Source organism: Heterocephalus glaber, unplaced genomic scaffold (genome assembly GCF_053883595.1).
Source record: "Heterocephalus glaber isolate CG9 unplaced genomic scaffold, H.glaber_assembly_v1.0 deba00001479, whole genome shotgun sequence".
NCBI lineage: Eukaryota > Metazoa > Chordata > Mammalia > Rodentia > Bathyergidae > Heterocephalus > Heterocephalus glaber.
The window spans coordinates 17854487-17879922 of record NW_028258316.1 but is presented as its reverse complement, the minus strand read 5'-3'; the positions used below and the strand labels follow the sequence as shown (position 1 = coordinate 17879922).

Here is a 25436-nt window from a genome sequence, read left to right as displayed (position 1 = left end):
TCTCTGATTTTCAATGCACTGATCTTATTCAGTGATTTTTTTTAATAAGGACCCAATTGGTTTAATGTGGAAAGATCTGTCTTAAAATATATTCCCAACTTAAAAATATCTTTTCCATTAGGTTTTAAAATCAGTTATAGAAGCACTGGTTTTAGTGGTTTGTGAAACTTTCAAAACGAAGGTTTGCAGATAGGGAAATTGAGTCTCAGAAAGTGGAAACTACGCCCAGGGCAGGGTCAGGATGAGAAGACAGGAAAGCAGGCATTCACTTGTAAGTCCGTCCAGTGCTCTTTCTGCTGTAGCCAGCTTGCTGAAGACCCTTTGGCCCTGTGTAACTGATTGTTTTTATGGATTCACACTCCAGGGCATCACCCGGTGAGACTGTCATTGGGTGTAAATGAAAAGTGAATAGAAGCCCAGGGAAGCTTCCACTTTGGCATTAATGAACAAGCAGCAGAATCCCAGCCTAATGCTGTATGGAGTTTGGGGAAAGATCGATAACCATCAAATCAAAATAGATCTTCAGCCTCCTGGTATCCTTAGATCCCAGCCACCCATTCCTCCAGGCAGCCAGGGTCTCTGAAGTGTGTTATTTATCCCTAGACTCAAGGCTGCTAATGAAATATCTTTACGTGGTCTGGGCCTTCACTGAAACTCTGAGCACAGGCACAGGGATTCCTGAGTTCTCCACAGGACATCTAGCTTGGGTAAAAGTATCCAGGCACATACCTCATACTTCTTGGGGTGAACTCCACTGGAGCCTCCCCTCCACCACCAGGTGTCTAATTCTCAGTAGTTGTATAACAGGACAAATACCGATGGCCAATGTTAATTAAGTGGGTCCCTGTGCTGGCACTGTCTTGAGCACACACAGTCACTGTTCATATCCCAGAATAACCTGGTGAGATTGATCATTTTTTATTATGATCATTTAACAGAAGAAGAAACCAAATCTCTGGAAGGCTAACTGTGCCAAGGAAATAGAAGAGAGGAAGTATTTGAACACATACATCTGGCTTCAGAGCTTATACTGACAGCCGCTAAGCTTCATAATTGCACTGCTCAGGTGGTGGCAGCACGGTGGTTTGGAGAGGTTATGGCCTCCTCTCAAAATCCCTCTTTGATGTGCCTTGGCCATTCCTTGCTTCTCCTGCCATATGCATTCACACCCATGTAGAGCATGTGAGTCATCTGCTGAACATGCCTCAGGACTTACGACTTTTATACTTTATGCTCATCACTCTTCTTCAGTCTCTCCAAGGTAGGCATTGCTATATCTGTCTTACAGATGATGAAATGGAAGGTCAGGGAAATGGTATAACTTCTTAGCAGCCATCTGGTCAACAAGAGGCAAGGTCCAGACTCTGAGCACAAGGCTTGGCCTCCATTCAAAGTGCTCCAATTAGCCCCTGCCTCACTATCCCTGCTTGTGATTCTCACACCTCTTAACTGCCACTCTTTTTCCACCCTTTCTTCATGACACACAGCACTAGATAGCACTAAAGCTCCACAGTCAGCTCACATTAATAACTAAGTAATTACTGGTGCATGAGACAGGGTTCCTGAAAGTAAGGACCACCTGTGTTCATCTGCATTCCCCACAAGATCTTTGAAATCCCATGCACACTAAAGATATTTGAAATCCCATCAGTAAAACATCATCCCTTTCTTCATACTTTCAGCTATGAATTGCTGAGCTAGTCATTTGGCATTTAAAATTTTTGCTCCCTGCATCTATCAAAATGGGATGACACTACTTCCCCCTAAAATGAGCTGTACTGTACAGTGAAATGAGAAAGTAGATGTAAAGTGTCTAGTATAATGCCTAAAACAAAGTAATTGTCCAGTAAAATAAAATAGTTATTTTCATGGACCATCTCTTGGAGAAACATCCTGATTATGGGAGGGTTCTAAATGTCTGGAACATATCCTACTCTAGGATAAAGTAGGGAATGAATGAAGAATTTATTAGCACTTATGAGAAACAGCTCTAATCTTTGGGGAAGGTACTGGTGATCCATCAAACACAGGGCCTTCCACATGGTAGGTGCACACTCAACCATGGAGCTTCACTCTCAGACCAAGAGTTCTTAACCTGTTGCGTTCACTGGTCTCTCAGTACACAGGAATCAAGTTTTGTCAGTAAAATCAACTGTGATGCTGATGATGCTATCAAGCATCTGCATAACATTCTGCAGGTTCCAAATGGGTCTATTTAGGTACAAAGGGATGGAAAGAGAGAGACCAAAAGCGAAGATGCGGAGGTAGAGGCACTGAGCGAGGAGAAAGAGCCCTGGATCCTTGAGGCAGCTTCTCTCACCAGGCAAGTCTCTGGTTTCATTCCACTGACTCACGGCTTTTACTCCTCTTTCCTATAGTACTCACGGTGATCTACCAAAAATGCTAGTAGATATTTTTTTAATCTCTCTAAAAACATTTAATGGCTGTGCACTGTCCTTTGGACAAAGTCAAATGCTTGTACAGGCTCAAAAGGAAGACCAGTTATAACTTGGTCCCTAACAGACTTCTCATCACCTGGACCTATCCATTGCTCTGGGAGGCACGTGCAGACAAACCCAACCTGCCATCCTGTCTTCCACTCAGGTTCTTCCCATTCCCATCTTCCCTACCTAAGTGCTCCCTGCCTTTCAGATCTCCAATTGTTCTCTGTTGCTCTGAGAAGTCCTCACTGACCCTCTGGACTGACAGGTCCACCTGTTACATAGCCACCTAATTAACAGTGACACCTACATCTCCTCTCATTGTTGTTCAATACCTTCTTCCCCATGGAATGCAAACTCCTCCAGAATCAAAAAGGCAACCGTGTCTAAGAACTCCACACAGCGCAAACAACAGAATGGGGGCTGTGACTTCTTCCTTTTCTCAGCTCCAGTTTCCTAAAAGATAATAGGATACTGATAACAACCACTATTTCTGCCAACTGGGTTGGTGTAGAGACCAAAGGACATTGAGTGATTTTTTAAAAACTCCCAATTATTGCCCATACAGCAGTGATATTTGTCTTATTTTATAATTTTGAAGGATGACCTAAAAAGGTCAAACCAAACTAACCGAAAAGATAACTAGAGATTTTGAAGGGTAAGACTGACTAACTGAGAAAAAAATACCATTATCTGGACCATGGAAAATGTCAAAAAACATAAGAACTGACATTCATTGTTTATATCTATTCATCTCTCTCTTTCTCTCTGTCACTGACCTATTATCTATTACCTAATGTTGGTCACATTGAATGTTTTTTTCTCCACGCATCTTTCCTTAATTGCTAAACTCTTGTGCATTTAAGGAGAAATGAAATCCATATAATTCTGAGTCATCTACAGTCAAATCACTGAAACATTATTTTGAAATTACATTTAAATTGCCAGGATATTCTGGAGGACTGAATGAATTCCCTATAATCCCTGTCTTTTTCTTCCTTTACTGGAACTGCCTTTCCTGAATACAATGTCATACTAAGAAAAGGAGTAAAATCAAAACATAGAAAAGCCTGAAAACACTGTGAATTCATGAACTCATAAACCAAGAAATGACCTTCTCATAGTTTGAAAATTTAGCTGGGAACATTACTGTCTTTTTTGATTCTGTATGTGGTGGATAAAATTGACTGTGAATATAAAAAATCATCAATATGGTAAATATTAAGCATGTGTGATATACCAGGCTTTGAGCCAGACAGACATTGATTGACCTTATTTTTAATGAATTTATGTTCTAGAAAGGAAGAAAGGGATCAACTCTAGTACTTTAATAAGCAGCAGGAACTGTGTAGAAGGCTCTGTCAGCATGTAACAGAGAAATCTGATGGGATCCAAAAGATCAGCAAACTTTCTCCTCAGGAAAGCATAGTAGGGCTGACATCTGACATGGCTTTTTGCTTAAGAGTTATGTATTTTAGACACAAAAGTAATTTTTAAAAATTACCTTGATGGCTTTGAGGAGAGAAAGGAATTCACATTTCCTGCAGTAGGCAGTGTGGGACAGGACAAAAACCACTAACATGACCACTAACGAAGTCAGCTTCTTTATCCCCCAAAACAGAAGTTATAATCCTTCCTCTGTTACAGAGGCTTTGGGAGGAAACAATGGATTAGTGGGAGGCACTCTAAGGATGATGGGCAGGGCTAAAAGGAAGGTGGGAAGAGTTACAAGGATGCTGGGGTGCTAGGCAGATAACAGAACTAGCTGTAAGAATGATGGAAGTGCTATTAAAATGATGAGTACATGAACAGTTCACAACCTGAAAATGTTGTACATTGTAAAGTAGTGGGAATAAAACTTACTTTATCTATAACTTCACTTCACTTCCCCTTGGAAACGCACCATGTGATTCTTATAGTCACAACCCCTTGAGGGCAACTCCATAAAGTATGGGTATTCATAACTTAAACTTGGAGCTGAGGATTCTGCATCATTGAGAACATTATGTAAGGGAGAGCCCCTTTTTCAAAAGGAAAATATGTGCAGCAGAACAATTGCATATAATCTGTGCTAGTTTCCAGAAATACATTCCCCAAAATGCATCCATGGACCTCAGGTTAGGAACTCCAGGTTTAGTAGAAACCATCCATTCATCACAGCAGTGCCTTGCTAACTTGTTCACTGTAATCCACACTAAAAGGATGCATTTTATACTACTACTCAGCTGAACCAAAGTTACACAAGTCCATATTAATGTAATATACTACTTTTTATTCTAGTCTAGTGTTTTCTATTTTATTCTATTGTAGTCTGTTTCTTTATGATTTTTAATGTTGGCCTTGACTCATAAATAGCACCTGACTGGCAGCTTGAAAAATAATGTTTAAAAACTGAGGAGCATACTTCCCAGTTTGCCACTGCCTGTTAACTGCTGGTGTGATCTTGGACAATACGCCTCCCCTGAGAGCCTCAGTGTACTCAGCTGTAAGATGGGGATAATGATGTCTACTCTAAGAGTTCTGATAATTAAGATAATACCATGGGAAATCACTGCATAGCTGGCTTGGCACAAGATAGGTGTTCAATAAATGGTAGTGATTATAAATAGAATCTGTTAATGGGGGAATTAGAGCATAGCGAAGTTCCTCTTGCTTGAGGGAAAATATAAAGGAAGAAGAAGAAAAGAAAATCACATTCATTTTCTACACAGGGGGTCTTTCTGTTTTCCAACTGTAGCTGTTTGCTGTGTGAGGGGGGACTTGGTCCAAATGCTTCTGTTTGCTGTGACAGGATTTATAAATAAGTAAATGCTTTATCAAACATTTATAGTTGTGTGTGAAAGTCAAAAACTAAACCAAAAAATAAAAAACAAAAAAGGAAAAGGCACGTGGGCTTGGGCTTATTTATAGTGTCTCCCTGCTTTTCCCTTTTCAGCTGCAATTTCACAGTTTAGCTTTCATTTGGTTAGGATTGTTCTTGGATGAACTTCACTTCTAAGCAGAGGGTATTAATTATTAAAACACAGACCAGATAAAACAGCACATACTGTTCCCCCAGACAATGACAGGATGATGCAGCAGAAGGAAACCTCCAGCAAGAAGGGCTGAGATTGCCAATACATGCTACCAAACAGAGCCTGTCCTTGGCAAAATTCATAGTTACAACATTCTGTGGGCACCTACTAAGTACAGCTAGGAGGCTGTGCCAGACACAGTAGGGAGCAAAAGCCTATGACTTAGAGAGTGTTTGTAATTACCCTCCCTAGGGAAGAACAGGAGGCCCCAGCAAAAGGAAGGAGGAGATTATTAACAGGAAGCTATAGGAGAATGTGCCTCTGAACAAAGTTCTATGGAGTGGGAGGCAGAAGAAGCCCTGTTAGGAGTCATCTCTGCCTTTGGAAGGAGAGCAATCTTGGGATCAGGCTGTCTAAGGTTTGAATTCCTGCTCCAGCACATCCTGGCTCTTTGGGCACATCTGTCATCTCATTTGTGACATAGGTATGATAATACTTTCCTGGTGAAGGTCACTGTGAACATTAAATATGGAAATTCATGTGAAATCTTACAATACAGTGGATAGAATATATTTAGGAGTAATCATACGGGGCTTGTCACACAGTAGATGTTAAGTAAATCTCATGCTTCTCTTTCCCTACTGTAATATTTAATTGGATTCCAAAATGTACACACTTCCAAGCCCTTCAACTGCAATGTGTTTGTAACGTCACTGGCATCTCTTCCTCATTTCTTGTGTCCTCCTTACACAGGAAACTGGCCCCCAGTTTCGGTTCAGTCTGCTTCCAAATTTATTATTGATTCATTTGTTATTATGTGTTAATTCATTAATATTGATCAAGCACATGCTATGGGACAGCACTGTTGGTGCAGATGCTTGGGATTCAATGAAGAAAGAAAAAGTCTGTCCCTTCATGAAGCTTGTCTTCTATGGAGGGAAAAGACAGCAATAAACATATAAATAAGTAAAATGTATGCTATGCCAGATGATGCAGAACAGTAATGAGAAAGATGATGTGGGAAGGAGAAACAGAAATTGCTGGGGTATTGGCTGCTATTGAACACAAGGCAGTAGGGTGGCCTTACAGAGAGTAACATCTCTGCCCAGACCTGAACAGGGCACTGAGCAGCCAGATGGGTGTCTAAGGGAAGAAAGTCCCAACAGAGAGAAGGGCAGGTGAAACGCTTTAGGGCAGGAGCATGCCTAGCCTCACTCCATCTCTCACTTTGGCCTTCTGCCGGTAGCAGGTAGCAGAGAGATTTGAATTTGCAAAACAATTCTGCCTATCCCACACACGAATCTAAGCAATCCTGAATTTGCCAGGGGATTGTGCAAACACATTTATGATGAGACAGAAGCCCAGCTGCACAATTTGCCCCCTGCTCCATGTGAGGAGGGAATGCGATTCTGGCCCGGACTCAGAGTCATCAGTGACTGCACCATCTCCACCCACCGGAGGTTCTGAGCTCTGCAGGCATGGGAGCATGCAACAACATCCAACAAAAGAGCATTTGGAATAATCTCTCAGAATGTTAGGATTTTGCAGGAGGAGTTCAAGACCAGAAACAAAAACAGAAAGAAAAAGGGAGAAAATATGAACTCAGTCTCCAAGGCCCAATTAATTGAAATGTTCACCAGCATGCAATAACTAATGGATTACAAGTGAGAAGTGAGGGCCAGGCCAGAGCAGAGGCTCCAAAGCCTGCCTACCTCTTTTTTCTGGCCTACCCATGTGTCCTAGGAAAAATCATTTAGCCTCTCTATGCATGAATTTCTTCATCTGTAAAATGGGAACAAGAACACTTATCTCAAATCAGTAGGTGTTAGGGTAAAATGAGTTTGCTTAGTTAAATGTTGAACACAGTGCCTAGCCTGTAATAAAATACCATAAAATTTAAGTAGCATTTGGAAGAATGTATTATGTGCATTTTGGCAAATTGACATAATGGAATACTACACAGCAAAAAAATAGATTAAATTACTGGTACTTGAAATAACTCAGGCTAATATCACAAATAATACTTCGAGCGGAAAGAAGCTAGACAGAAAAGATCTGTAGGATCCATACGGAGAAGCATAGGAAATACTAATTAATGATGAGAGATATCAGAGGACTGTTTGCTCTTGGTGGACAGATATTGTCTAGGATGGTATAAAAATAAAGCTTTAAAGGTTCTGTCAGCTTTGTGTTGCTGTGAAAAAAATAGCTGACATAAATAACTTACAAGAAGAGAGGTTTATTTTGGCTCATGATTTCAGTCTATGGTTGGCTGGCTTCATTGATTTTTGGCCTGTGGTCGGGCACAGGATTGTGATGGGAGGGTGTGGTGGAGAAATGCTGCTCACCTCTGATATCCAGGAAGCAAAGAAAGAGAAAAAGAGCCAGAGAGGAAGGATCCACGGACAAGATAGAGCCTTCAATGCACAGTCCCATGACTCATGCCCTTCATTTAGTTTCCACCTCCTAAGTTTCCATTACTGTCCATCAAATTAGGACGCTAGAACACTCTATCCAGTCTCCTTCCAAAAGTCCATAGGCTGGCACACTGGCCACTTGGTGGTCCCTTTAAATCTCAACCATAATAGAAGTGATGAAAATATTCCATCATCGAGCTGCCCAGTGGAATTCTCGGTGACAATGACATTTTCCTAGTCTGAGCTGTGTGTTACAGTAGATACTGTATAATACAATATGCACAAAGGGACACTGGGTCCTTTACCTTTGCCTTGTGTGTGCAAGAATCTCAATTTTTAACTGAATTAACTTTAATTAAATTTAAATAGCCATACTTGGCTAACGGGCATTCTAGGAAAGAAAAGTCGATATCTCAGCCTAGGTGCAGTTACATGAGTATATGCCCATGTAACAAAATCAAGAATGTAGTTAAAATTTCTACAACATATATGAAATGTATATAATTTTTCTGTATATGTGCTATGCTTCAAACTATGACCATGAATTCACACAGATTGCTTCATCTGTTCCTCACAAACTTGAGGAAATGTAAAGAGGAAAATTCCATTGCCTCCAAACCCACAGGAGCTCCATGACCTGCACCTCAGAGAGGATGCCATGATTTGTGAGCAGTCACCTAGCTGGCAATGGCGGATGGGTAGCGAGTCCATACACATTATCAGGGGTGGGAAGAAGGCCATTAAAAATGACCCGCTGAGACGATTTCACTTAACAGTTTCATCACTTAATATATACTCTTAATGTTTTTGTTGAGCATCTACTAAATGTGAGGTGCTGTTTTAGGTGCCTGAAATGGACCACAGGACCAGGCAAAAGCCCTACCTTCTATGAAACTTACTTTAGAAATCTTTGCTTATCTCTCACTCTGGTCACTTCTCTTTTTTCTTTTTGTACCTGGGATTGAACTCCGGACCTTGTGCTTGTGAGGCAGGCAGCGGAACAACTGAGCTAAATCCCCAGCCCAATCTGGTCACTTCTTTAGAGTCCCTTAGCTGAGGTGACTGGACCACAGGATGAACCGTGTGAAGTTAGATTAAACTACATGTCTTAGATTCTTTGCATGCTATCAGATAATCCAAGGTTGGAATCCTGCTTATTTTTTTGAAGCCCCTCTCTACTTTGTTTTTCATTCTGAGCTTTGTCATTTTTAAAGTAAAAGGAAAGACAGGAAGATTTATACTGGAAAAAAACTAAACTAACTAAAAGAACAACAAGCAGTTCTGTCAGCAATCAAGACTCTTACTAGTTAATGGTGAAAGACCAATTCCCAGAAATAAATAACAATCCAAAACTTACTTCACTTAGCAGTGTAACTCCCAAACTAAAACTGCTAGAGATAAATTTAATTGGCCAGTGTAGGTTTTGAGCAGAAGATTTTAGCATATCCATCTCAGAAACAACAACAACTGAAAATACAAAGTGGGCAAAGAATTAGACATGGAAATTGGGTTGATAAAATTAACAGGTAGTATCTAATGGCTACACAAGTAATTTTTGTTTCAAAAATTAGAAAAAACAGAATATTTCTTAAGCACCCAGGAATCATTTACAAATGTACCCATGCCTTAGAGTGCAAAGAAAACCAAGAAAATAACAATGAATTTAATAATATCCAAATCATATTCTATGACAAAATACAACAAAGTCAATGTGAATAAAAAAGTCTTCTTAGCCAGAGATTTAGCTCAGTGGTTCTGGCGCTTGCCTCTCAAGCACAAGGTCCCAAGTTCGATCTCCAGTACCAAAAAAACCAAAAACCAAAAAACAAAAAAACTGTTCTAAGACAAGGACAAAGAAATCTGAAAAATACTTAAAATTAAGTAACTTTTATGCACACTACATAGAAAACTTAACATCTACACATAAAGAAAGTTGTTAACATTTAATGCACATATTAGAAAGGAAGAAAGATTAAAAATTAATGAGGTAGGCATTTCAATATAAGATGTTAGAAAAGAAGAACATTAAAATAACAAATATAGAAATAAGGAAATACTTAAAGAGTAGCAAAACCATGAGCTAATTTTTATAAAATATTAGTAAAATAAATATAATACCAACAAGATTGAGAAATGAGGCCCAGTAAATCCCATATAGCTCACATTTGGAATTAAAATGAGAATAGGATTATAAATATGTTAGATATATACATACATGTATGTACACACAAATGCACACTTACATGCATCCATGTATATTGCTCGCATCATAAATATACACACATAAATAATTCTACCCGTAAATAGTTAAGAAATAGAATGGAAAATACAAGACATAAATCTTATCTACAAATATGACAATTTAGACAAAAGTTAGTTATTCACAGGGAAAGTCAGTATTAAAATTGACTCCAAAAGAAAGAGATAACTGTAATAGCTACATAAATAATTGCACTGGTAGTCAAAACTTGCTAACAAACAAAAATATCAGGTTCAGAGAGAGCTTAGCATAAATTCTAGCAAGATACCCCTCATTTCATAAAATAGGTCCACACAAATAGTTTCCCTGAACAGTACCACAACATAAGACCTTCTGCTATGTAAACGTTGCACGACTGAAGCTAGGATAATGTTGGTATTGGAACGTGATAAAGATGTTAGCAAAGTGGGAATGGGTTACCAATAGAACAGATGTTTCAGTAAAACACTACACAATCAGGTTAAAAAGTAAATCATCTGCTCATTTGATATAGAAAGAGTACACTATTTAATAAAATTTAATCTCGATCATAATTTTTAAAAAATTTGAGTACGCTAAAAACAAGAAAAATTTATTTCCTATCAAATGCTTATTAACCTTTACTATTTGGTAATCTGCCCCAAATCTACAGAAACAAGATCTACTGGTGGAGTTTTAGCATTATTCCCTTAAAAATCAGGTACAAAGGGCTGCCGATTTAGCTCAGTGGTTTCGCTGCCTGCTGCACAAACGCAAGGACCCAAGTTCAATCCCGAGTACCAAAAAAAAAAAAAAATCAGGTACAAGAGAATAGCATGTTCTCTTACAATTTTTTTGTCAAGAATGAATAAATGAATGAATGCATGAGGACAAGAGAATACTCAAATGCAAGATATACAGATTTGCAAAAATGACTATTAATGGAAAATTATATGATTTTTCACACAAAAATTATGGAAAATTTACAGGCAAAAGGAAATAAGACAATGCATCACAGTTTCTAGATTCAAAGTCAATGAAAAACTATTTTGCAGTATCAATTATTCATTCTAATTATTGGTAAATAGGAAGAAAAGGTCCAAAGGGGTAAGGGCAGTGGGAGGGGCCAGGGAAAGGAAAGAAGGGAAAGGAAAAATGAGGAAAAGTGGGAAAAATGGAAACAAAGAAATAGGGAAGGGTGGAGGGGTGAAGGTAGGGCTAGGAATGGGGAAAAAATAAGAACCAAGATCCATCATGTAAAGGTAGAAGATCCCAATGAGAAATGTAAATGTGTTATATACCTAAAATGTACCAATAAAATAATTTAAGTAATAAAAAAAGTCAATGAAAAACTAGTATTTGTATACAGAAGAAAACAATGATTAAGAAATCCAGAAAAAGGGAAAAGATATAACTCATAACAGTAACGGAAGTAATGATGCTCCTAGGAATTAGGAAAAAAAGCACAATAACAGGTACACAATTTAATTTTTGAAACTCTATTCACAGATATAAAAGCAAGGGCTAACTAAGGAAATATATCATTTCACAGGTGACAAGACTGAGTTTTGTGAATTTTGCAGATTAATCTGTAAATTCTATATAATGTCAATCCACATCACAGCAAGTCTCTCCACACAATGTGAATTTATTTTAAGGTTCACACAGGAGAGCAAAGATAAAAGAATAGCCAAGTTACTTGCATACAAAGAACAATGAGCACGTCCTACCCCTTGTGATACCAATACATTATAAAACTGTAATAATTAAAAGCAGTGTGTTACTAGAATAGGAATCGATAATTAGATTAATGAAAAAGAAACAGGAGCTCGGAACCTGACCTCCACATGCAGTCTCGCCACATGGCAGGAGTGTTCTAAATCAGGGGAGGACAAGCAGCCTTAAGTAGTGCGCTGGAATAGTTGGCCACCCATGTGAAAAAATAAAGAAAACTGGATTTCCACACCACACGGTTCACACACAAATTCTGTGGTCAAAGGCCCAAATGTGGCAAGCAGTGTCTTAAGAATTTAGAAGAAAATACAAGAGCACTACAAAGTGTTAGGATAGTGAAAGATTCCAGTAATCCACACGAAGCATAAAGCAGAATGAAAAAAAAAAATTGTAACATTCAAATGAACAAAATTAGTCAATGATTCTCTTCACAAAAATTTTATTTTGTAGATCAGAATATTTTCAAATGACAAAGGTCTACTTATTTTTTCTAAGTTTAATTATTAATATATAGAGAGAATCTTGTAACAATTGGTTTTAAAAGAAATAAGAAAAACAACCCATCAGAAAAAAATTGTGCAAAAGATAAAATAAGAAAATGACAGAAAAGGAAAATTTAATATAAGAAAAAATACTTAACCTCATTAGTAATCTCTGACATGCAAATTAAAGCAGCATTGAAGTTATAATTTTATATGCCACAGATCAGCAAAATATACATTGTCTGATAGGTGTTGTCAAGAATTTGAGAAAATGGGAGCTTTTATGCATGCTAGTGGGAGTGTGATAAGATATAAAATTTAAAAGCAGAGGGCAATCCTAGTCTTGGATAGGAAGTCAAACTAAAAACACTTAAATAGGACAGGAACATGAACGTTAGTGTAGAAAGAAGTAGAACTGATAGAGATGAATAGCTATGTAATTTAATATTTTATTTGTAAAAACTGATATAGACAATGAAATATTTATATTTATAGTAATTTGGGCAGTAAGAATATTGGCATATATTATAATTATTTTATTGTGTAGTTACAGCAATTTATAATTTAGAACAAAATAAAATTTAGGGGGATTTAAATAAAAGGATGTGATTGAAGAGAAATAATCATAGATACAAGCAAGGACATAAGGATGAAGCCACAGAAATGAACACTTACAGAGTTTGATGTTCTTTCTAGAGGTTCAAATTCTGATTAGACTGAGTATCCCAGCAGAATGAACAGAGGGGAAACTAGTTATGATGGTCAGATTTTCAAAAATTAAAATAACTTGCTGGGGAAAAAACATAACAATGCTGATGCTGCCTCTGAAGACAGTGTTTCACTCTGTGGCCTATGTAGGTATCCAATAATGTCCTCAACTATATCCTATGAGAAGTTAGTGGGAATGATAAAAGCAGCACTTGTATCAGCCAAGGCACCGTGTCAACATTGTATTCTTTATAGTCTATACACTACTTCTGACTAGCCTTTATGTGCTAGTATATCTACTTCATGTGTAAGAGAGCCGAGAAACCAAGGAGTTAAATCATTTGTCTCACCCACACAGCTGTGGAGATGTGAAGACATCTGGAATAAAATTTGAGCTTTCTAATATCCTCTATTGGTATCATCCTACCGAAGCAAGTTGCAGAAATGTAGTTTCATGATCTCCAAATAAAGGGGTCAGGTATATGGCTCTCTGTCAGGCTGACTTTTCCAGGAAGTACATTTTTGGAACAGCTAACCCAGCATTCATTACTCTTGTTTATGTCTGGATCCTTACAGCATATGGCAAAGCTTTGGATCTTCTTCCCCAGAAACTGAAGATATGGCTGTGATGGTGAAGCTTGACTGTACCGACTTGATTGGTTTGGGACCCTCCCAAGGGATTACTGAAGCACAGTTCCATGTAGGCTTGACCTTGTGCACTGCATCTGGTCCCTCATCCCATCTTCCCTGGCTCTGTGCCCCCTGCTCTGCTCCCCGCCCCCACGAACTAAACAGCCTTGATCCGCTATGTCTTTCTGTGATGATGTTTCTCCCTTGCAGCCACCTGGCCATGAACCGAATTCCCTTAAAACATGAGCCAAATTAAGCCTCCCCTCCTTCATGTTGTGGGTGTCAGGTCTTGGGTCCTACCCATGGGAAAACTGATGAATACATCCCACATCTGACAAACATTTTCAGAGACAAACTTCAACATGAGCCACACATTTTTTTTAAAATCCTAAGCGAGAGAGGAACACACTAAGTGCATATTCCCTGTTACTGATTCATGATCTACATTTTCACCACTGAGCATACTTCATCTAGAAGGACTTGAATGTTATTAACAGAGTACATAATAATCACTTGTGTACTTATTGTCATGATTATTGTCACTGTCACATGCAACAATCTCCTATTTTCCCAGCTTCCATGCTAGTGCTCTGAATCCTCTTTGCTCCTGAGCAGCAGGAAGAACCTTTCAGAACATGAATCTGAACTTGTTACTCCTTTTCTCTGCACCCTCAAATGGCTTCAAATCACACCTGGACCAAAACCCCAACTCTTAACCATCACCTGTAAGACCACCACGATCTGGCCCTGTGAGAGGTCTCCAATCTCACTAATATTCTCTCCTTTTCTCACTTCTTTCCATTCTCACAGTGTCCCTCACTGCTGGCAGCTGTCTCAAATCCATGGTGGCGATGGTTTCTGAAATAGCAGTGACCCACCTCTTCTCATTCTTGGCCCCTCTAAATATACCCTCTCCCCCACTGTAATACTTATCTCCAACATGCATTCAAACTTCTGAGAAAGGATTCATGTGATGAGTATCCAGTGCTCCCAAGAGAATGAAGGCTCCACAAAGTCAAGGACTTGTCTATTCTGACCACTGTTCTGTCCTCACCAATGAGAATGAACCCATCAGAGAAGAGGAACTCAATGAGTATTGGTGAATCCAGAAGGAAAGGTGGGGAGGAGGGAAATTAGTTGGTTTTTATGACCATGGCCCCAGGGCACAGCTATAGACAGGTCTATGTGGTCAAATCTGACAGCCTTGTGGGGTAGAATGGCTTTACCCTTGAACACGTATGGATAAGAGAAGGTGTGTGTCCAGCACAGACAAAAATAAGGAGCAACATCCTCGGCACTATCACTAACTGCTCAAGGGTGAGGAGGGAAAAGTAGGCCCCGAAAGGGACAAAATCAGTGTCATCAGAGAGAGGCCCCTGTGGACAGGATCAGAATGACAGTTTCTGGCCCACCAATACTGGCACTAAGACCCTCACCACTCAGATCAAACTAACAAGGGCAGAGAAGGAGCAAGCAGGAGAGTCAAAGCACCAAGCACTGGTAACACAGCATCCACCAGGGGAGAAGCCTAGTGCGGCTGGGCTGCGCACAGCAGCCACAGCCCTGGGTGTCAGGTGGAGCGCTGCAGCCAGGATGATACCGGGCTACATCCGGGCAGTGCTACAAGATGCTGACCACTCAGAACTCAGACCGAGCTGCCTCTGGCCTCCCACGGCTGCTCTTTCTTCCTCTTTCCTTCCTTCATTCTTTTGTAAACATGCTGAATGAGGTAGACAATTCTCCAAGTTGTAACAGAGATGACTTATATCCACAATCCTTGACAGTCTTCCTTACACACGATCAGCTCAATTCTTTTATTTATGCACTCAACCAGTGTGTATTGAGGGCTTACTAGGTACCAGGGAATATTCTAAGGGCTGAGTACAGAGTATGTTTGAACAGACCTAAAACTGTACTTACTTTCTACTTCAGGAGGGGCAAGACTCTCTCTCTCTCTCTCTCTCTCTATATATATGTATACAACATATGTATAGATACACAGATGTATATAAATATACATAATTATATACCGCTATGTATCTGTACATATTTTTATACTATATTAATATGAAGAAAAGCTGCTGAGCTCATTGTCACTTTCATCTCCCACAAAGTGGAACTGAACCTCCGAGAGGTAAAAGGATGACTCGGGATGGGCCTCTATCCACTAGAAGACCTGTCATTTGTAATAATGGGGAGGGAATCAGTACTCTTCCCCAGGATACTAAAAAGAAGTCTCTCTCCTTCCCCTTCTCAGAGTTTCCTCCTCGCACATCTTCCTTGGCTTGCATCTCCCTATCTCCCTTTGTCCCTCCCTCCCTTCCTCCCTTCCATAAATAAAAATGCAACACAAGGACAGCAGGGCTTCCCTCCTCCCATCGGAGGGCCCTGGAGGGTTGCTGGGCCAGGGAGCCTGGACAGAGCATTCCTTCCCCAATCCTAAGCCCCCAACCCAGGTTTCCCTCCGAGCTGCACCGTGAGTCTACCACTGATCACTAGTCTGATGAAAATCTGTGTCTACTCACTTATCTCATCCCTGCCTCTTTGTTTCCTCATCTCTTTTCCCAAACATTTCTTTCTATCTTTATCTTTCAATTATGGATGTAAAATGTTGGAGGTGGATGGTCCCTCACAGAACATTCAGTCTCAATTAACAGATAGGGAAACTGAAGTCCAGTGCAGGACGTCTAATTCAAATGGCAGATCTGTAGCAGAGCTTTAAACAAACACAGGCAGGCCAGTGCTCAGATCAATACTGTGGCGTCGTCTACAGGAGCATACAAGCTCCTCATCTCTCATTTGGATCTCACTGGTGGTCTTCCATCGATCTTTATCTCCCTGCCTTTATTCTGATCTAAGTTTGCGCTGCCACATTGATGATCTTTCTGGGAAGAAAAATATCTGAGCATGGCCCTCCCTAGTTATAAGTTTTCTGGGGCTCCCCGGTGCCTTCCTGACAAAGCCTAAGGCTCCTGTCTTCCTCTCCAGTCTGCTGCTCCTATACCTCTCCCCCGTCTCAGACACTTTGAACTTCACCCAGTTCCTAGATTATGCCAGCCTCTCTCTCTGTTGCCTCAGGTTTTTGCACATCGTCTTTTCCTTCCCCTGGGAGAATGGTGAACTTCTCTTCAAGATTCAGCTCACAGGCCACCTCCTGAGGGCAGCCCTCCCTGACATGCTCAGCACATTTCAATGCCATTTCCCGTGTGCTCCTGGAATACCTGTTAATATCCATATGCCAGCACCCTTGTAGCAATAATTTATCGATTGCTTATTACACACTAAGCATTGTTCTACATGTCTCACATGAAATATCTCATTTAGTATCCAAAGCAATTCTTAAGTATGCACATATAACTGCATCCAAGACAGGGAAACCAAGGTCCAGACAGGTCAAATAATGTCCCTAAACCACAGAGTGAGTAAACGTCACAGCTAAGATTGTACTTAGGCCACACTGTCCGGTGCATGTCCTGGTGCTGTGATTGCCTATTTACTTCCACTCACATTCAACCACAAACTTGGGCAACTCCATGGCCACAACCCTAGCACTCAGTGCAAGGACCTGGTTCTCTGCCTAAAGCATGCACTTTGTAAATGACCACTAAATGAATGATACCCTCCTTCCCCCTGACTTTCACATGTGTGCTCTCATTTATTCTTTTACTTTCTTTCTTTTTCTTTTCTTTTTCTCCTTCCTTCCTTCTTTCCTCTCTTTCTTCCTCCCCTCTCATCCCCTCCTCTCCCCTCTCCTCTCCTCTTTCCTGTTGTTTTCTTTTGTTTCCCTATAGCATGGTGGAGAACCAATTAGTGCAATGGTTACAAGACAGACTCCAGAGTCAGACCCAGGCCCCTATCCTAGCTCACCACATCCTAGTGCTTGAGACTGTTAACTACTCCAAGGTCCCATTTGTCCTGGTCCTATTTGTCATGGATCATACCACCATGAGGACTAAATAAAGAAATCCATAAAAAGTGCATTCATAGTCCGGGGAACTCGACAGACAGTAGGCTCTCAGCACTTGTTATGAACGTCGTTTTCATTCAGTGTCTTCCTTCTCTTTCCAGTTCCTGTCTCCCTTTCTCACCTTAATCAAGAGGCATCCCTTCAGTGAGACTCCTCTGGGGTTTGCAAAGGCTGAGAGGGGAGCATGCCTGGCCTGGCCCGCTGAGCTCAGGGCCCCCCTTTCCCTGCTCTGCATTGCCACCTTCCAGCTGTGAAATGGAGTCCCTGCTCGATTGGGTCCCAGAGCTGTCAGGGGGCTGGCAATTTCACAGTTCACAAGGCTGCCGTTCCCCACTGATTAATGGGGTGCCAACAGCCACGGGCGAGGCTGTGACACCAGTCACACGGGTCTCTCTCCCCTCTGCCCATGCTTCCTGAGGAGGGGAAAGCAGGCCAGCCTCATGCATATTTATGCAGGGAGAGAAATGATTTTGTACTGCATGCCTTCCAAAAAAAATAAATAAATACGATTTCACCCAGATCTTGAGCATTCCCCTCAGTGAACTCAGCATGCTTCAGGGGGAAAAAAACCCCAACACACACACACAGACACACACACAGGCAAAATAATGAGAAACTGAAAACATTTTATATACTAGTGATCTGAGCAAGGCCTCCTCATGCCGAGGATGACCCAGGAGACACAGGAGATATTAAACCCTAGAGCACGTACAGGGTTATTTTGAAATTAATCCAGTTCCACTCTGTAACCCCGAGGGAATTAGAACAGATAAGTCCAAACACACAGGCCCACTTCCCTGGAGCCCCTGCATTGCCAACACCCCCGAATGTTTAGGACACCATCGGCAACTCAGAGGAGTTGCCCTCTCCTTCCCCTCAAAGTGGCACGACCACCTGCCGTGACATCCTATCCAGAGCAGCTGTGAGGAGAGATTTCCTCTTCAGTAGATTCAGCCCTTCCATCCCAGTGAGCAGAACTTTGCAAAGCCTCAGTTTCCCCATCTCTGTATAACAGAACTTTCTGGCTCAGTGTCCTGCACTGTGTTCCAGCCACATGGGTCCTTTATGGGGTTGAGCTTTTTCTTTGCAAAAGTCACTGCCTCTGTTCTTCAGTGGCTGATTTGGCTGCATACTGCACATCCTCCCGCCTCCAGCTTAAATCTCCTCCTTCAGAAAGACCTTGAACAGCCAGATAGAGGCCCGCACCCCCTTTCCCCTCCCAGAGCATGTAGTGTGCTTCCTTCCTGGCTGCTTTGTGTTAATTAACCTAGGAACTGTGTGATGTGTTGGTTCGGATAGGAAGTCTCAAGTCTGACTTCCTCATTAGTGAACAATGCCTCCAAGGGCAAGGGGCACTGCTCTGTCCTAATGAGTATTTGGTCAATAAGCGAGGGAATGAATGAATTGCCAAACAGTTGTGAGAATGAACTGAAATAGCATACAAAGCGCCTGATCTATTTGCAGGGGACTCACAACACACTAAAATAAGTAACATTAATTGAGCCTTTTCTCTGTAATAAGTACTCTTCAAAGCACTGTGACACGTAGTAACTCTTTTAGTCTTACAACAGCTTGCAAATGCATACTTTTATTTTCCCAGTTTAGAGATGAGGACATTTAGAGACATGGACATTTACTAATTGCAACACACAGTAAATATCAGTAAATTTCAGGAGTTCACCAGGGCAACCTGGTCTCAAAGCCCTCACTTCTAAGGAACACACTATAGAGGGAATTTAATTCCATCCCTCCTCTCCCCTTGTATCCTTTGTGCCCTTAAATACCCTGCTTGAAGCCTCCCTCTCCTGTAAAGTCTTTCCTAATTTGCCACCTTTTACATCCTCTTTGCCCAAATCCATTAATAGAAAAATCAAGGTTGCAAAATGTAGCCCTTGCTATATCAGAGGATTCTCTACCATTCTCTGGCTCTTTTATAGGTGAGGACAGCTTCAGCTTTTGACAATGTGAGGACACAGCAGAAACTGCTTTCTTCTCCAGAGTTCCACAGGGAGAATCCCAGACATGAGGAGTAAAGCAACACTTCCTTCCTTCTGCCTGAGACACCTACAAGTTAAGAGCTGGCTGAGGGTGCAGAGGAGGGGAGGAAAAGGTAACTAATGGAAGACCTAGGTACCACGCTGAAACAGAGCTCACTCACTTAAGTGCCCTCCCCACTGCATCCCGCATCCCGCTGCTTTCTTTTCCCTGAAGGAGAGCCCAGGGCACAAGAGGCCTCCCTTACCAAGGACACAGCTGGAGTTGCACTGAGCCAAAGCAGGCAGCCTATCTGTCCACTGGGCGAGGCTGCTTCCTGGGGTGATGAACAGCGCCAATCAGGCGGCACTTAACATAATTATAATGAAGTGGAGGCATCTGGTCTCTGAAGGCTTCATTCACCAGAGAAATAAAGAGGAAGTGATCCCTCTCTCTCTCTCCTTGGGACACTAACAGGGGCAGTTCCTGGAGCCAGGAGGCTATAGACACAGGCTGGAGAACAACCTCTGCCACTTCTTAGAAAGCTCAGAAAGGTAGTTAGTGAGCTCTTGCTCCCTTTTGTCTCATCTCTGTGCAAGGAAGTGTGAGTAGACAAGGGTTTGCATGAGGGACAGTCTTCCTCCCTGGCTTGCCCCCTATAAACACACTGTTAATCAGGCCCCCCAGGCAGAGGGCAGTGACTTCTGGCTCAGCTTCCACTAATCTCTTGTCACCTGTGTATCTTATGGTCCCAGAACTGCAGTGAAAGAGGTAGACACTCAAAAATGTAGATACAGACCCCCAAGAGTCCAAGCTACCCTTAAAACAGAAAGGAAGACTGAAGCCCAGGGAAGGAATTTGGCTTTCCCAGTAGTATTAATATTTGTGAAGTGTGGCCTATGCACCAGACTATTCACATGTTATTACATTTAGTCGTGAAAACACCAGGTGGGCCTGGCACTACTATTAAACTGGTCTCACAGATGAGACATATGAGACTAAAAGAAGTTAGTTAATGTGCCTAAGTTGGAGGCACTATATGAGGACAGGATTTAGACTTTCATCTACCAACTCCAAACTCACCATCTTCCTATCGGTCATTCTCAGAAAGCCCTGCCATTATGGTTGTGTTTTGTTTCATAGATTAGTGTGCTGTTAAGCATGTTGGCAAGCTAGAAGTTGGACAGATCCCCCTCCCTTCTCACATGCACTAGTGGAGTGCTTGTATTGAAAGAAACCCTGTGGTGAATGCTTTTGTGAAATAAAGAGCCATTTAGGAAAATAATGTGTCACTCTCTGATTTATCTCTTTACTAAGCTGAGCCTTTCACAAACCAAATTCTTCTGAAGCAAAACACATCATCCTTGCTTGGAGGAGGCAGACTCCTTACTGTTCTGGACAGGTTAGAATGCTTTGAGGGGCTGTCATGCCCATAGCTTCTTGCTTCAGTGAAAGGAACTGCAGGTGCTGCATAACCCAGCAGACATTTGGCTGGAGACCCCAAGACCCAGGCACCAGGCAGAGCTGATGGGATCAGAGCGCCATTCCTGAGCAGAAGCAAATGGCTTCAGATTAGCTTGTGGATGGTGACATAGCCTAGTGTAAGGCTCTGACAATTAGGACTTTCAATGTTGGATATGACAAATTCTCTCATGGGGTATTTAAATAGGAGATATGAGAAAAGACTCAGAGACAGGCAAGCATGTCTCAGGGGAATAGTGATGAGCCAGATGCAGGAGGTATGAAGCAATGGAAGCCATGGGTACACACAAGTGAGAAGGTAAAGGAAGGCTGTTTTCAAAAGGAAAGACAAAGGGGCACGCGTAAATGGATTTAGCAGAGCTACTTGAGACAGAAAGGATGTGTCAGATCTTGTTGCAGCCAAGCAGTGGCTTGGTCTCCATGAAGCCTGAGATTGCATCTGATCAGACCTGGTCCCTGGGTTCCCCCACAGTAAAGAGAGTGGAATTTTGATGGAAAGTAAGGACTTCAAGACCATGTGGACCTAGGTACAAATCCTGCTGCTAGCACATACATGATTTTCCAAGCAGTGCTATAGAGGAAGAAGCTAACAACAAAAGGGTCCTGGGCTGTAAGGAAAAAAAGCAATGGCACTAAGAGTGTTCAGTGGATGAGTCAGCAAAGTTATCTCAGAGCTGCTGCCTTTCTCACTCTCCTCCAGGGAGCAACTAGTCCTGCCCAGTCAGGGATGCAGTCATTCAGTTTAAGTATATTTAATAATCTCCTGCACTGTGTCAAGATCAAAGCTGTTTTAAAGGGTAGGACAGAGGAAAGCACCTATCCAGGAATTGTGAGGTTAAACTTTAAAGATAATATTGGGTACCAAGTTAGAAAGTCTATTTTCTAGCCACCACTAGCCCTACCTCTACACATCCAATATCAACTCACTGTTTAACCTCAGATAAAAATCTCCTCATCTCTGGTGATCTTCTGTTTGCTGAGTACAATGAACATTTCAGAAAAAGTAACACTAATAGCTCCTACATATTGATTCAAAGCCCTGTGTATTTACATATGTGATTCTCCTTAATTTTCAAATGAGTCCTGCACAAAGCAATCCCGTTTTAAAGGTAAAGTGAGTGAGACTCAAAGGCATTCAGAACCTCCTCCAAATTTCACATTTCTGTGCACTGCAAAGGGGAAACTTGGTCCAGGTGGTCAAGTTCAGGAGCTGAGCTTCTTAATTACTTTCTGCTCTGTCGCCAACCTTCTCCCAGAGTTTGTCTGGCTGGAAACAAAACCCTCAAAGAACTGGAGAGAAGAGAGAATGGTGTCCTTCTCCATGGCCACCGAACTAGGAATCTCTGTCTTTTGTACCAGTGGGGATCTTTGAAGTGTTCAAACAAAAATAAAACAAGTAGAACTGCAGACTGAACTCTACCCAAGAAATTCTAGGGTAGAACCTCTATTCTTTGGTCTCTTAAGCATCCTCCCTTCTCTATTTATATTCCAGATTTAAATCCTTTCTTCTCATTTTGGCCTTAATTGCTTACTGCCTTTGCAAGAAATTAATTCCTCCATTTTCCAGTGGTCCTTGTCTAGCTCACAGTAAGTCAATGGCTTCACTCACCAGGGTCTATATAAGCCTCTTTCCAGTGTCCCTAAGACCTGATTGATGCTAGGCCTTTCTCCCTGGTGATGTACCTGATACCACAGGACTTTTGCACTTGCTATTCCAAAGGTTTTTCCCCAAATATCCATATGGCTTACTTCTTGATACACTGCTATAGATGAGTCTTCAGATGTCACTTTATCTGTGTAGTCTTTCCTGAGGACTGTTTCCTCCTTTGTTTTATTTATCTCTAGCTGCAATTATCATTATTTACTATTATATGAATTTTTTTTTCATTTCTTTATAATCTTTTTATGCCAGGAAGTATGCTCTATGGACAATCATGTATACAATCATGAATATACAATCATGTATATTCTTCACTGTTTTACATTCAGTGCTCTAAGTAGTTCCTCACACACAGTAGGTACTTAACTAAAGTGCATTGACTTAATGAATGAACAAATTGATAAATATTTTCTGATTTAACAAGTGTGCATGGAAACATCCTGACAACAGGACACTGAGCTGAATACCTACCAAGGGTTTTAAAAGATTCAGATTATTTGACCCAGTAATTACACTCCTAGAAATACACTCTGAGGTATATGATGAGCAGACATAGCTTTGATAATCAGGAAATCTTAGGAAAAAAAGCAGTGGGCAACAATGTTGGTTGACTGCACTGCCAAGGTGGATGGAGATAACAACCCAGAAGGAGACAGGACCCCCCAGAGGACATGCTGGGGTTGAGTCATTCTGGACTCTAACACAGTCACCCCCACTGGGCAATTTCCAGTCATTTCAAGGAGGAGGGATAGACCAGGACAGGGGTACAAGTCCCCTGACTGCTGGGAAATCGCTCCAGCTCCAATCAATCAGGGAACAGTCTCTGCAGCCTCTGACATTCATCAACCCTCCTTCACCCTCATCTGTCACTGTGAAGTACAGTCTAATCAAGTCAGCTTGCCCTGGGGGTCCCTAGAGATAGAGAGGAGGGGGCTCAGAGGGAGCAGGGGAAAAAGGGAGTCAGAGAGATGGGAAGAGGATCGTGAGGGAGGAGGAGGGAAGAGCAAATGTTCAGAGAATGCCCGTTTGTTTTGCTATCATGGCAATTAATGCTGGGAAGTGACATTTTAAGGAGCTCTGGTGACAGCTTTGGTGACATTCCTGTTTGTGATTCCATGACAAATCTCTGTCTATATCTTATTTTAGACAGTGTGGAGACAGCTTAGGGGACAGCTGCCTGAGGATGCCAAGCTCCTCTCTTCTGTTACAGCACAGCCTCTCCTCCTTCGCCTGAGCCTGGGCATTTAGGCACCACTGCCAAGGTCAGGGGCTGGGCCAACAAAGGAGCCAAAGCAAAACAGCCAACTTTGAATTCTGCTCTTCGATGCCCTTGTAAATGCCACCATATGCTAAGATTAATTGGGGCAAAAATGAACAATGACATTCTACAAGTGTCATTTGATTTCTCCATCAGTTGTGGGGGTGAGGCATAAAGGAGGGCAAAAGAAAACTCAATTCTGAACACATCTAAATAAATTCAAGCCTGCCTAATTCTAAAGAATCTATTTTCAAACACCAATATTCTCCCACCCCCTTTGTTGTCTAAGCACTCCTAAGAAGAAAATGGGATGGAAACAGATTAAGCTCCAATTTTGCATTCTGAGAATTCAATAGCATTACTTAAACTGCATGTAATCCCTAGCTATGAGATGATATCCTTGACAAATGGCTATAAGTTTTTGTTTCCATAATTCCAGAGAAGTGGAATTATGATCTTTCAGACTGAGGGGTGGAGTGTCGCACTGTAGATAGAACAAGATGTCTGCCACATGGGATTCAGCATGCTTTGAGAAAAGAGTAATGAACTTGTGAACCTGAACTCCAGGAACGTAGGCATGACTACTCCATCACCATATCCTGTGTGTCATGGGAGAGTGACATAATTTCTCTGGGCCAGAACAAGGTTCCTTGTTTCTCAAAGGGATTCAGCAATAGAGTTGATCATATGATTGTGAAGCCATTCTATAAATGTTAAAGAGCTATGGAATATTAGGCAGCTATTGTTGTTTTAACTGCCTGTAAGCTGTGAACTTCTAGGGAAAGAGTGTTTCCTATTTTGCTTTGTAAGTCCACAGTACACTCGGAGTACGTGCTCATAAACTTTTGCTAAGTAAACAGTGGAGTGTGTGAGTGAATGAGCAGAGAGAAAATGTGTACCCACAGAGGAGACATACTGACTAAGTGTCACCCTGTCCTCTGGCTGACCAGATGGTGGGGATGGCAATGCAAGTGACAAGGAGACACACAAGTGACAAGGAGACAAAGTGTCCCATCAGCCAGTGGGACACTTTTCAACACAGAATACAAAAGACGCTTAGAAGGAAGATAGCAGGGAGGCAATCTGAGTATAAGAAAGTCATTCCCAAACTTTTCCTCATTCTATGTGGGAGAATCTGTCTTTTAGGGATAATCATATTGAACCAGTTGATGGAATCTGGCTCTGATGAGAACATTTCTGCACACTCTGCCTTCCAATTGCCCTGAAGTTGTCCTGGCAGCAGCCTCCAGGTGTTGTCAGGGTGGGAGACAGTGTCAGGATGCGAGTTTTCTAGGCTTTCTGACAACCTCTGTCTGGGGCTTCAGCACAGGCTAGAAGAGTGAGTGTGGCTTAGAGAATGAAAGATATGTCCCAAGCAGAGGGTGAGGGCCTGTTGCAGGTGAAGACAGAGCCCTAGGATGACAAATAAGGGAGTTACTAGAGATCCCTTG

The 25436-nt window shown here is 41.6% G+C and overlaps 1 protein-coding gene across 15 annotated transcripts in view; it reads right to left on the bottom strand.

Annotated features, from left to right (window-relative positions):
- The window catches only part of Astn2 (astrotactin 2), a 908742-nt gene that overhangs the window by 687432 nt on the left and 195874 nt on the right, over window positions 1-25436 (bottom strand). The gene's annotated exons all lie outside the window — the stretch shown is intronic.